The sequence below is a fragment of the Ambystoma mexicanum genome, chromosome 5q (assembly GCF_040938575.1).
Source record: "Ambystoma mexicanum isolate Mex_15411 chromosome 5q, UKY_AmexF1_1, whole genome shotgun sequence".
NCBI classification, from domain to species: domain Eukaryota; kingdom Metazoa; phylum Chordata; class Amphibia; order Caudata; family Ambystomatidae; genus Ambystoma; species Ambystoma mexicanum.
The window spans coordinates 697,465,680-697,479,165 of NC_090933.1; positions in this window are offsets into that span (position 1 = coordinate 697,465,680).

Sequence of the window (13,486 nt, forward strand, 5' to 3'; positions counted from 1 at the left end):
CTGCTGCGCCTCTGCCCGTGCACTGCCTCCTGCTGCCTGCACATCCTCCGCTTGCTGGGGTGCAGTCGTTGATGTGGCCACACCTGCTGGACGTACGACTCCCGACTGTGGCAGGGATGCCTCCTCCACCAGCCTGGCTGCACCGTCAGAGGCAGCTCCACAGGGCACCCAGGTGACTGATGGGTGGGAAGATGGCACGGAGGACGACTGGCTCATAGTGGGTTCAGTTGAGGAGGTGGTCTGAGCAAGCCCCATCAAACGGAGGAATCCGGCCTGGGTGACCTGTCCCAGTAGGCCGACGCGGTCAACGAGCCATTCGAGATGATGTGCAGTCTCCTCATGAAAAGACTGCAGGTCACCTCGCATGGCCCGTTGACGCAACGTCACACCAGTCAGGACAGGCTCAACCCGGACCCGGATAGCCACGTCCGCAGGCAGAGGAAGGCCAATTGACGTGAGCTCATCCCCTGCCTGAAAACGGGTCTGGACGTAGGCATCCCTGCTGGTGCAAGATGATGCAGTGACATGATCAGGGACAGGATTGTACACAGGCACCTCCGTGGCGACCTGTGCTGCCTCCTGTCCCTGGTCCTGCACTGCACCACTAGCACCAGTGGAATCCCCACCTCCAGACCCCGTCTCTGTTGCTTGCACAGCCTCCTCCTCCACCAAACCCCCCACCAACCTGGATGACTCCATGCCATCTTCCCCCGTTGGGCCCTGTGGGGTCCCAGCTGCCCCTTCTGCTACCGAGGAGTCCAACTTCGACCTCCGCCTCTTGGACCTCCCCCCGGCAGCTGCGGCCTGGGACACGGCACCGGACTCCTCACTCCCCGACGAGATCACAACCTGGGAGGGGAGCCGGGCCTTGCGTCTCCGGCTGGCGGTGCGATCCCCGCCGCTGTGCTCCACAGCACCTTCTCCGCCCTCTTCATCACTTGACGCTGCAGACAGAGAGAAATAAAACACAGGCATCAGGACACTGTACAATGGACACATACACATATGACAGTTGCACATGAGTGGCATTGGCAAACCTCAGACATGGCATCACAATTGGCAACACACATGTCATTTCTACATGCAAACATGAGCCATACCACAGCCACATCGCAACTGCCAGCAACATCCATACACATACAACAGCATGAGCAGGCAAAGGTGAGCCAGACATCACATGCAACACAGGGAGTGCACTACACATGCACGCACACCACCACACTTGCATGCATGTGTACACCTCAGCCAACTGTCGCAGTGTTCCGATGGGCATCCATGTCACATCTGGCAATCAGGCTTCCACATCCCGCTGTCACATGCATCCATGTTGCATCACTGTTGCACCCTTGTCAAATACACACACATGCACATGTACACAGTGCTGATACATGCAGCTGAAAACAATATACATGCGTGACATCACGAACATGCCTACTTACATACACATTCATCCAAACATGTGTGCCCACACAACTGCATTTGGCATGCAAGCCTACACACACAAGCACCATCCATGTCTCACACATGACAGCCCTCGCATGTGTTAGCCTCACGGTCCTGTACACCCCCACCCATACTCGCCCCCATACAAACAGATGTGCAACCGGCACACTACTGGCACATCACCACACGCACAGCTTACAATCATGATGCATGTACACTTACCGCTCGACTCCAGACGGGTCTGCCTCTCAAGGACCTGGACGTGGAGCGCTGGGGATATGCGTTCCAGGACCCTCATCTGATCTTCTGACAAGTGGCCCCGGCGCCCCTTAGCATCTGCTGCCTTCAAGAGGCGCCGGGCCTTGTTCAGGGTCCTGGACCTGAAGTCCTCTCAGCGCTTCTTGACATGTTGGAAGTCGCGGACTGCCACCCCCTCTGCGTTGATGGCAGTCACGATGTCCGTCCAGATCTGAGTCCGTCCTTCCTTGTCGGCGCGCAACCTTCTGTAGAGGGCATCATACTGCCCCAGGACTTGCTCCTCCAGGACACCAACTTCCCTGGCACTGAAGCTGGTGCCCCTCTGCCTCTCTGGCCGGGGGTTGTCAGTGGTCTCAGATGTTGTAGTGCCCGACATGACAACCCCAGAGGCAGGAGTGGGTGGGCAACTGGATCCTGGGGCTGGGCTGTGGAGCGATGGAATCCCAGTCGGTAGTGGTCACAGCAACAGCACCCCTGGCTGATGTGCAGGCAGCAAATGGCAGGGCACGTGGGCAGCAGGCAGTCAGGCAGCAGCAGATGGCAGGTGGGAGCGTGCTCGAGGCTCTGAGGGCAGTAAATCGGCTTTCTGGGCAGGAGCGTGGTCTTCCTTGTGCTTACGCGTGGCCAGCTTGATACGGAGTGATTTGGCACGTGAAAAGTCCTGCACGTCTGCGTGTAATTCGAGGAAAGGCCCTTAGCGCATAAGCGCATCTGCACGCATACGTGATTTCATTGGCCCAAAGGCCCCCATGCGCAGCTGTGACGTCACGCGCATGGCCGTAGAGAATGGCGCGTGTAAAAAAAAAAGATACACGTCCGAGTGTCAAAGCGTGTAATTGGTGGAAATGGCCTCATCGCGTATGCGCGTCTGTGACGTGTGTATAAAAGGTACGTGTAGAACGCCATTTCCTTGTACATGCTTTTCGTGGAGAGAGAGTGGGTGAAATCTGTACTTCTTGTCGGTTCACACGCGATTTACGTCACGCCGTTTCCAGTTCGTACTCCCTGTTACCTCTGACAGCTTTTTCTCTTTTTCTCTTTTTCCTGGGCCTGTTTCCTCAAACAACGTTCCCTTCTACTGTTGTCCTGTCTCCTCAGACAGCGTACAATTCTTCTTTTGGCGGGAGTGTTGCCAACGCGCACACGCGCATATTTTTCACGCTTTTGTTCCTGGCAGACGGTGAGTCGCGCACGTATTTAACATCTGTGCTTGCCCTGTGTGTCGCGTACCCCTTCAGAGGTCATTCTAGGCTGCGTGTGACACGCATACGTTCATTCTTGTGTTTCTGGGTGCCACAGCGTAGTGCAGGTTTATTTTTCCACGCACGTGGTCTAGGAGGGGTTGCGTGCACCTTACTTCCCTTTTTTGGAGTGCCTGTGCGTTGCGTGACCCGTCATCTTTCCCCAGGGGTGACATACAGCCTTGCTAGAGCACTAGGGCACGATTACCATCTGGTACCCAACCCCTTTGACCCCCAATTGCCCAGGACATTAGTTCACATCGACTCCCATACGCACAATAACATCAGTGCCATGGCTGGGAGGCGAACAAGCCGTAAGGGTGGCAAAGGTGGCCGAGCCCCAAGTGGTGGCCGTGGTGGATCCGGTAGGGGACATGGCCGTGACTTGCAGGGTGCCCCTAGCCCCCCATGTGTGGAGGAGCAGTCAGGGACACCCATGCCCCCCCCTGGTTGAGGTTAACGTGGCTGACACCATCCATGCTCAGCCCTTGTTGGACCAGCCCACTGTGGAACCAGACCTGGCACAGGGTGACTCCATGGCTGACTTCCAGGTCAGCAGGTCTAGGCCACGTGTGCCGGTGAACGTTGGTGTCATCAGGCCACGTGGATCAGGGGCAGCTAGGTCATCTGCTGCCCTGCGTAGGCAGGCTGGGGAGGCTGCAGGGGCAGCTGCGGCTCCATCCACCCCATCTCGCACACACCCAGCCAGGACAGTGTCGGTCCAAGTCCATCATGCTGACATTCGCCCTGACACCATCACACTTGAGCTAATGCCTGCACCAACTCCCATGCTGAGTGTGCAATCCCACACTCCTAGTACAGAGTCCACCGGGGCTTCTGCCTCTAGTGTCCAGAGCGGCGTAGGACACTCAGGATCCCCACCACCTTCCAAGCGGAAGAGGAAGAGTGCTCGTCCAGGAGAGGCTGATGCCCCAGACACGGCTACATAGTCCGGACCATCAAGGAAGCCCAGCTTCAATGAGGCCGAACTGAATGCACTTGTAGAGTATGTGTGCGCACATGACCACAAAATGGTGATTGTTGCAGGATCCAAGACCACACCTGCACAACGTCAGGCACACTGGCAGACCATTGCGGACATCATAAGTGCCCTTGGAATCGTGAGGCGCACAGCTACTGAATGCTACAAGCGCTGGAATGACCTGAAGCGCAGGGCAAAGAATAAGCTGGCCTCAAGTCATGCCGCAACTCTAGTGACTGGAGATGGGTCTCCAGCAGAGGACATAGAACTCACTCCACATGAGCAGGTTGCTGGGACCTACATCACGGAGGAACAGATCCAAGGCGTGGGAGAACTGGCAGATTACGAGGCATTGTCCGGTGAGTGCACATGCATGTGTGTGTCATCCATGTGCATGGTGTGTGTGAGAGGGCTTATATTTGGGTGCCAGGTGAGGGTGTGTATGCCTGAGTGGTTTGGGTCACCCATGTGCCTCATCCTATAAATTCTGCACACCAGCATGTGGGTATAGCAGCATCCCTTCTGCTAACATTAGACATCCAGCCCAACACCACACCAGTTGCCCTTGGAGTGTCATCTTGCCACAACATTGTTGCTTATTTACCTCTGTTTATTCAGGCAGATTGTTTGCATACCACCACTTTTACTCGGGATTTCTCAGTCCTATTGTCACATGTCTGACATGGCTCTGGTACGTTGGACTGGCTTTGTTTCCTGGACATGATTTGTTTAGACATGTCCCTGTGCTATAGGACCATTTTGGACTGGCAGCTCCAGGTTAAACATTTGAACCATTTCACTGAAAAAATCTATTTCATGAGCAAACTGGACTGAATGAACAATTGGTGCCCTCCTCTCCCTCTTCACTTCATGGCTAGGGTACATGCCATCTATGTGATGGCATGTGTATTTGACCTGCCAATCACTGGCCAATGTGTGATGCCACTGCTAGGCAGCATGCAGCAAATGTGTTCATCTTGCATCTTGGTGTCATCAATGTGTGCCATCTGCCTACCCTTCACATGCAGTGACGGTGCATGCATGGGAGGGTTTTAGTCATGTGGGACATGTGTCAATCAAGTACTGTTTCTGTAGCCTCTCAGCCCTAATTGTGTGCCATAGTGCTAATGCAGTGCTAATGCCTGTTTCCATTTGTTTTCTTTTATGTCTTTGCAGGGGATGACGCACTTGATACTGCTGGGGTTGTGGAGATGGTGCAGACCCAGGAGGGGTCTGAGGGCCGACCGACCACCAGTGAGGGACGTAGTGTGGTGGTGGGTGAGAACCCACAACTGCTGCAGGTCGTGCTCTCAAGGGGTGTCTCTGGCTGCACCTCCCCCGAGCTGTATTCAGGTGTCGATTCGGATGAGTTCCTGGGAGGGATTCTGTTCTGTCCGACCCACCTGCACCAGGGTTAGAACCCTCAATGGGGATGTCAGTGTTGGCAGGTACGCCTTTGCTGGTTACGGATGCAGGGTCACACTCCGCGACATCTGATCCTGTTCCTGGGCCAGCAGATCAGAGGGGGAATGCAGTCCTGCAGCCTCAGGCAGTGCCGGCACAGCAAGGCGCAGTTCGCCTTGCCCCAGACAGGTGTGATGCCCGCCGACGTGGTGGCCGTCAGCCACCTGGCAATACCGCATGGGAGCAATCCATATACGGTATGGCAACCCAACAGGCAGCATCATCAGAGATGATGGCTCAGGCCATGGATAGGGAGGCCACTTCCATTGTCCCCCCCGAAAGGCTGATGGAGCGACTACAGCAGGCAACAGACTCGATCTGCCAGTCACACAGGGAGGACATGTTGGCGTCCAACAGGGACAGGCGGGCGGCACTGGCGACTCTGCAGGAATCCATTTCCATAGAGTCCCAGGGCCACAGGGAAGCCCTGAGGGTGGAACTCCTTCACCTCAGGACGACTCTTGTTGAGCTTGAGGCTTCAACAAACACAAGGACAGAACAGCAGCTGCAGCGTCTCACACGTATGCTCTCAGCTGAGATGCAGGCAACTAGGACGGAGGTCCGGGCATCCCGTGAGTTGTTGCATGGGGACCTCCGCACAATTATCCTCCAGAACGAGACCTACCACACCCGCATGCTTGCAGCCATGGAGGAACAGACTAGGGCTTTGTGTGGGCTGCCTCCCATAGTGCCACCACCTCCTGATGCAGCTGCAGAGGGTGAGGAGAGCGACAGCAGTGATTCTCCCACAATAGGGTAGCCGTGTAGGCCATGAGCCCATGGAGGCGTTTTTTTTCGCAAGATCCACACAGGTGGGTTTTGGTGTGCACCCTGTCCTCGGACCCCCTGGGTGGCCTCCCCCACCCCCCCGGGCCCATTAATGGCCATTTTTGATTTTTTTTTTTTTGGGACAGTGTGTTGCCTTGTGTGGCTCCCGTGGGCATACGCTGCATTATGGCTGGGCACATGCAGGCTTGTCATGAATTTGGTTCAGATGCTTGGGTTTTTGTGACACCCACCCCTCCTGTTTCCCGTTTCCATGGGCTTGCAAAGGGTGTGCCCAAGTAGTGACATTGACGTACATGGTGACATTGGACTCTCATTCGATGTGTGGGCAGTCTGTAGTCAATACTGTGTATACATTCATAGTGCATATTGTTGTTGTATTGTACACTGCATGGTGTATTGATATGTGCCTCTGCATCCATCTCATCCTCCTAATTTGCAGGTCCATTTCTCATGTCTTCACAAGGCGGTCCACCTTGGAACTGGAGTCCATATTGTAAGCAGTGCACCTACACTCTTGCGTGGCGCTAACACTGTATACTTGGAAGTGTTCGGAGTGCTGGCATCATCAGGTAGTGAGATTAGCAAATTTTTAAGTCTGTAATGTCATGTTTAAGGTAGGTTGGAGGTTGTGTAGGTGATTGGTATTCTTGGTAAGTATTTGGTAATGTGTGATGTAGGTCCTGCATTACTGTGAGCATTTCATGTCTGGCCATGTTTCCATTAGGGACACTGTAGCTGGTGACACTTGGGGCATGTTGTGGGGATTAATTTGTTTCCTCTCACATTGCATGACATGCCATGGTGTGTTGTGTGGCCGTGCCAGGGAGGGGTTGGGTGACATGGCACTGTTTTCATGTAGTATTTTGCAAGTGGGTATTCATTTCTGCAGCATGGAAGTGTGTCTTTTGATGACACTGCATTGGTGGTGTTTGTGTAGGTAGGGATGCAAACATTGTGACACTTCCACATGAACAATCTCAGGCTGCTATGGTTCTGACAGTTGACTGTCCCTTTGTTCGTCATAATTGTCAGGTCGAGTCATCATTGGTTATCAGATGGTATGTGCCAGGGCTGTGTGCACTCCACAGGGGTGTGATTTCTATATGAAGTAATTAGCCACCAGCTGCGTACGGGCTGCCTCACCCCGTGCCCTCTCCCCCCCCATGCACAGAGGGCGTGCATGTGGTTGGGGATGTGGGGGCACCACCATGTCCACAGCCAGGCCCCGGCGTGTTGCAACATTGTGCAGGACATATTCTGCTACTATGATCCTGCACACTACTGGGGGCGCATATAACAGCTGCCCACCAGAACGGCCAAGGGAGCGAAAGCGTGACTTGAGCTCTCTGAATGTGCGCTCCACTATGCCCCGGGTTGCAATATGGGCTGTGTTGTATCTTACCTCTTTAGGCGTGATGTGGTTCCGAATTGGCGTCATCATGTGGGTGCTCAGAGGGTAGGCACTGTCCCCTGGTGAGGAGGTGATGGGTATCATTAGTGGGGTAGTGACATAACTCTGCATCTGACATGCATGCATGTGCAGTGGCATTCATACTCACCAAGCAGCCATGTATCGCCATGCCGCCCAGCTTCTACGTCCCGGCTTAGGGTAGACATTCGGTAAATGAAGCTGTCGTGGGTGGACCCTGGATAGTTGGCATATACTGAGGTGATGATTCCCTTGGCATTACATACTACCTGCACGTTGATGTAATGCCAGTGCTTGCGGTTCCTATAGATGTGCTCAGATGCCCTGGGGAGACGTAGTGCCACATGGGTGCAGTCAATGGCACCTAGCACTTTTCGGAATTGTGGCACACCGTAGAAATCGAGGGTGGCAGCCTGCCTTTCTGCAAGTGTCCTGGGCAGGTATATGTGCCTACGGACTGATGGGCGTGCAGTGATGATGTTCAAGACCTGGTGTAGGCAGCGTGACTGCGTGGCCTGTGACACCCCACCCACTATGGCACTTGCCGCTGAAATGATCCTGTGGTCAAGAAGTGCAGTACCTTGAGGACCTTCTCCAGGGGGCTGAGTGCTTGGGAGCACAGGGTGGGTGATGTGAGGTCATCCTCTCACTCAGTGACCAAGTCCAGTATTATGTGTGGTGGAAACCTGTACCTCCCATACACCTGGTCATCAGGCATCCCAAAAAGGCTGGTTCTGGGAGTGAAAATTCGGGCCCTCACTATCCTCCTCCTTTGGTAACCCACGGCCACTGCTGCTAGGAACGGTATATTCATCCTGGCGTCTGAGCTTGTTTGTTGTTTGTGCGCACTTTTATGCTGCGCGGGTCGACGTACGCCTGCTTCATGCTGGCGTACGTGTTTCAGGATTGGACCATTTATTTTTCAGCACGGCGTAGGCGAACGTGTGAATCTTCCCGTCCACCCCAGGAATACACGTAGCACGCTCTCCCAGGCCCAGTCGCGAGTAAATATTCCTGCACACCCCTGGAATACACGTACCCCACTCTCACAGGCCCAGTCGCGTGTGGAAGTTCACGCGCACCCTGAAATACACGTACCCAAGGCAATCGCGTGTGGAACTTCCCGCGAACCCCGTAAAACACGTAGCCCGCTGGTATCGCGTGTGGAAGTTCACGCGGACCCATAATACACGTACCCTGATGGTATCGCATGGGAGACTACCCGCGCACCCCAGGAATACGCGTACCCAGGCAAATCGCACTGCTGGGGGGTGGGGGTGGTGGGAGACATAAGTTGGACATGAGTGGGGGCCTGGTAGAGGGTGCCCCTGCACTGCTGGGGGGTGGGGGTGATGGTAGACATGAGTGGGGGCCTGGTGGAGGGTGCCACTGGTGGCTGGGGGGTGGGGGTGGTGGGAGACATGAGTGGGGGCCTGGTGGAGGGTGCCCCTGCACTGTTGGGGGCTGGGGGTGGTAGGAGACATGAGTGGGGGCCTGGTGGAGGCTGCCCCTGCACTGCTGGGGGGTGGGGGTGATGGTAGACATGAGTGGGGGCCTGGTGGAGGGTGCCACTGGTGGCTGGGGGGTGGGGGTGGTGGTAGACATGAGTGGGGGCCTGGTTGAGGGTGCCCCTGGATGCTGGGGGTGGGGGTGGTGGGAGACATGAGTGGGGGCCTGGTGGAGGGTGCCCCTGCACTGCTGGGGGGTGGGGGTGGTGGGAGACATGAGTGGGGGCCTGGTGGAGGGTGCCCCTGGTGGCTGGGGGGAGGGGTGGGTGGGAGACATGAGTGGGGGCCTGGTGGAGGGTGCCACTGGTGGCTGGGGGGTGGGGGTGGTGGGAGACATGAGTTGGACATGAGTGGGGTCCTGGTGGAGGGTGCCCCTGGTAGCTGGGGGGTGGGGGTGGTGGTAGACATGAGTGGGGGCCTGGTGGAGGCTGCCCCTGCACTGCTGGGGGGTGGGGGTGATAGGGGACATGAGTGGGGACCTGGTGTAGGGTGCTCCTGGTGGCTGGGGGGTGGGGGTGGTGGGAGACATGGGTGGGGGCCTGGTGGAGGGTGCCCCTGCACTGCTGGGGGTGGGGGTGATGGTAGACATGAGTGGGGGCCTGGTGGAGGGTGCCCCTGGATGCTGGGGGGTGGGGGTGGTGGGAGACATGAGTGGGGGCCTGGTGGAGGCTGCCCCTGCACTGCTGCGGGGTGGGGGTGGTGGGAGACATGAGTTGTACATGAGTGGGGGCCTGGTGGAGGATGCCCCTGGATGCTGAGGGGTGGGGGTGGTGGGAGACATGAGTGGGGGCCTGGTGGAGGCTGCCCCTGGACTGCTGGGGGGTGGGGTGGTGGGAGACATGAGTGGGGGCCTGTTGGAGGGTGCCCCTGGTGGCTGGGGGATGGGGGTGATGGTAGACATGAGTGGGGGCCTGGTGGAGGCTGCCCCTGCACTGCTGGGGGGTGGGGGTGATAGGGGACATGAGTGGGGGCCTGGTGGAGGGTGCCCCTGCACTGCTGGGGGTGGGTATGGTGGTAGACATGAGTGGGGGCCTGGTGGAGGGTGCCCCTGGTGGCTGGTGGGTGGGGGTGCAGGAAGACATGAGTGGGGGCCTGGTGGAGGGTGCCCCTGGATGCTGGGGGGTGGGGGTGGTGGTAGACATGTGTGGGGGCCTGGTGGAGGGTGCCCCTGGATGCTGGGGGTTGGGGGTGCTGGGAGACATGTGTTGGTGATCAGTAGTGCAAGGTGACATGTGGGTTGGCTGGTGGGCATGGCCATGGTGGATGGGATGCCTCTGGGACATGAACAGGGGTGCTTGGTAGTCCCCTGTGGTGTGGGCTGCCTGCAGGGGCCGTGGAGGGTGTAGAGGGAACACCTGGGAGGACCCACACGGCCAAATCACGTGTAGCATTCCCCGGCACCACCGAAATACACGTACCCTGCTGAAATCGCGTGTGAATATTCCCGCGCACCTCGGAATACACGTACCCAGGCCAATCGTGTCTGGAAGTTCACGCGCATCCCGAAGTACACGTACCCAGGCCAATCGCGTGTGGAACTTCCCGCGCACCCCGAAGTACACGTACCCAGGCCAATCGCGTGTGGAACTTCCCTCGCACCCCGAAGTACACGTACCCAGGCCAATCGCGTGTGGAACTTCCCGCGCACCCCGAAGTACACGTACCCAGGCCAATCGCGTGTGGAACTTCCTGCGCACCCCGAAACACACGTACCCAGGCTAATCGCGTGTGGAACTTCCCACGCACCCAGGAACACACGCACACGCTATTTTTCACACAGCGGGTGTCCATGTTTGTCGGTACCCCTTTGCACCTCATTTGTCCTAGAGGGACACTGTATGGACCATTCATCATGGCTGTATATGGGTGCTTTTTGTTAGCGCACATTTTGGTGCACATTTTTTTCAGGCGCAGGGGCGCTACCGCCTGCTTTCTTGTGGCGTACTTGTTTGGCCCTGTGCGCGTCTTTGACCGTGCGCTGGTTTGCCCTATTCGATTCCATGAATACGGGTTGTAGGCAAGCGTGTGGGCGTTCCGCGCACTTGTCTCCTGTACTTCCCCTGTGACGCCCATATTTTCACACGTTGTTCCCCATTCCGAGTGTTACGCCCCGTGTTCCGCCTACTTTTGTGATGTGCGCCGCGCTAGGTGCGATTTCGCAGTGGCCGTGGCGCACGCTGTTGGATGACCTGTGCGCCGGCGTGCGCGGCGCACATTTTTAGCGCACATCCAATGTTTTTCTCGCGCACGGACTTCCATGAATCGATGTGCGCTGGTTTCCCTGCGATTTTCGCACTTGCACTGCGATTTTCGCACTTTTACTGCGAATCGCACGTTTTGGCACCTCTGCGCGGACATTTTCAGCGCACATTAATTCCATGAATCGACCCCTGATTCTTCAGAAGCGGTTTCTTGACCACTCTAAAATTGAAATTGTCTCCACATTTAAATACCTTGGAATTGACATCGACAGCTCAAAAAGATGTTTAAGTATGCAGAAAACCCTGTGGTCAAAGACAAAAAATCTAACGGCCCAACTTCGGGCTGTCGACAGAAAATACGGCAAATACAGTCTCCTTCCGGAAATTCAATTCTATAAGTCAAAAGTAATTCCAGCATTAACATATGGCATGGACGCCAGTCCCGCAATTCCATCAACCCTATGGACTAAATTAGAAGGTTTCATCTGGAAAGCAACATTAGGCCTACCGAAATCGACAGCTGTGGCACCTATAAGACGTGAACTTGGGCTGCTTTCCATGGAGGCAGTTGTCGCTCGGAGCACCATCCAACTCTACAGGAAAATCCGGAGCCAAGAAAGCCTGGAAATATACAGGATGATTTCTGAGGAAATATCTAAAGGGAGCAACAGATCCCTTAACAATTGGGCTGACAAGCAAAGGCGCACATTGCAAGAAATAGCTTGCTCAGAAGAAGAACTAATCCAGAATCCCATGAGAATAAAAGCAAAAATGGAGTGGCTTGATTGGATAAAAACTAATGACAATGCTGTCTCGAACAAACTATTAACTCACTTGCCGCCAGTCTTCAATAAACTGAAACAACCGATGGAATACTGTATCAAATACCCGAGCACATTCCTCATGAGAACTCTGCTGAAAGCCTGCCTAAATCTTTTACCAACTCAGGAAGTCTTGGCAATTCGGTCCGCATCTAAGGAAAAATTCTGTAGACACTGCAGAGACCATCAAGCCACAGAATCTATCAAACATCTTTTGATGGTTTGTCCTGCTATTGACCAAGAAAGAAAGGCCTTCCTCGGTCATGTGTACAAAATATCTTACGTCGTTGACGAAAACATCTGGTGGAACCACCTCATTACAGGAGCCCAAACAAGATGGTTAATAGCAGCTACCAAACCTATAACTATCGCTCTGGAGAAGACTTTGCAAACGACATAAAAGAGAACCTTCGAAAAAGTACATCTCCGAGAAACTTACAAATACACAGAAATGTCGCTTTTGTCTCTTCTAGACCCAAAAAGTTTTTGTAAAAATCTAAATTGATTAAATAAAAATAAAAAAATAAATAGCTCATGTGTGTTAGGACTTGTTTAGAGTTTTGCTTAGAAATATTCTCCATTTAAGCATTTTGACCATTTTGCAGTGTTTCACAAAGCCATTTTCATCTGTCAGTTTAAAGTGTCAAATAAACTGTAGAATTTGTCTTTCATTCCTGAATACCTGCTGGTTACTCACATTGGTGTAGGATTGCTCATTTGTATTTAAACAAAACTTTGCAGGGGGAATCTTAACCTATACGCTATCTGTGCACAAAACAAACTGTTCTTTTTCCTGTGCTTTCTATGCTGCATCATTATAAGTGAATTCAATTGATTTGCTTATTTTCTGAAGTGTATTTTGAGACGGGTGTGATATGAGTGGTATATCATTCAGAATATTGAACTTACAGACCAAAATAAATAAGGGTTTCATTGCGCGCGCCATGCTAGGCGAGACCTGGATGAGTGCCTAATTGAAATCCCTTACAGTTCGATGGCTCTCAGCCAAAACAGAATCTCATTCAAAACCCTGATTCTCACCCACAAATGCCTGTCCAACTTAGAAACTAAATACTTGACATGCAAATTCTCCAAAAGCCAAACTGACTGACCTACTAGATCCGCACAACTACACTGCCTCAAAGTCCATAGGAGGCAGCAACTTCCCTGCCCAAGCCTCAACACTATGCAACTCCACACCTACAGCTCTAAAAGCAGAATCATCTTTCTCCCAATTCAGGACAAATGTACAAAATTGGCTGTCCACTCAGGAGACCTGATAACTGCTTGTGACTCATGCTTCTCTTTCATCTGGCAATTTCCTAGCCATCAGACTGTACCTCCAACGTA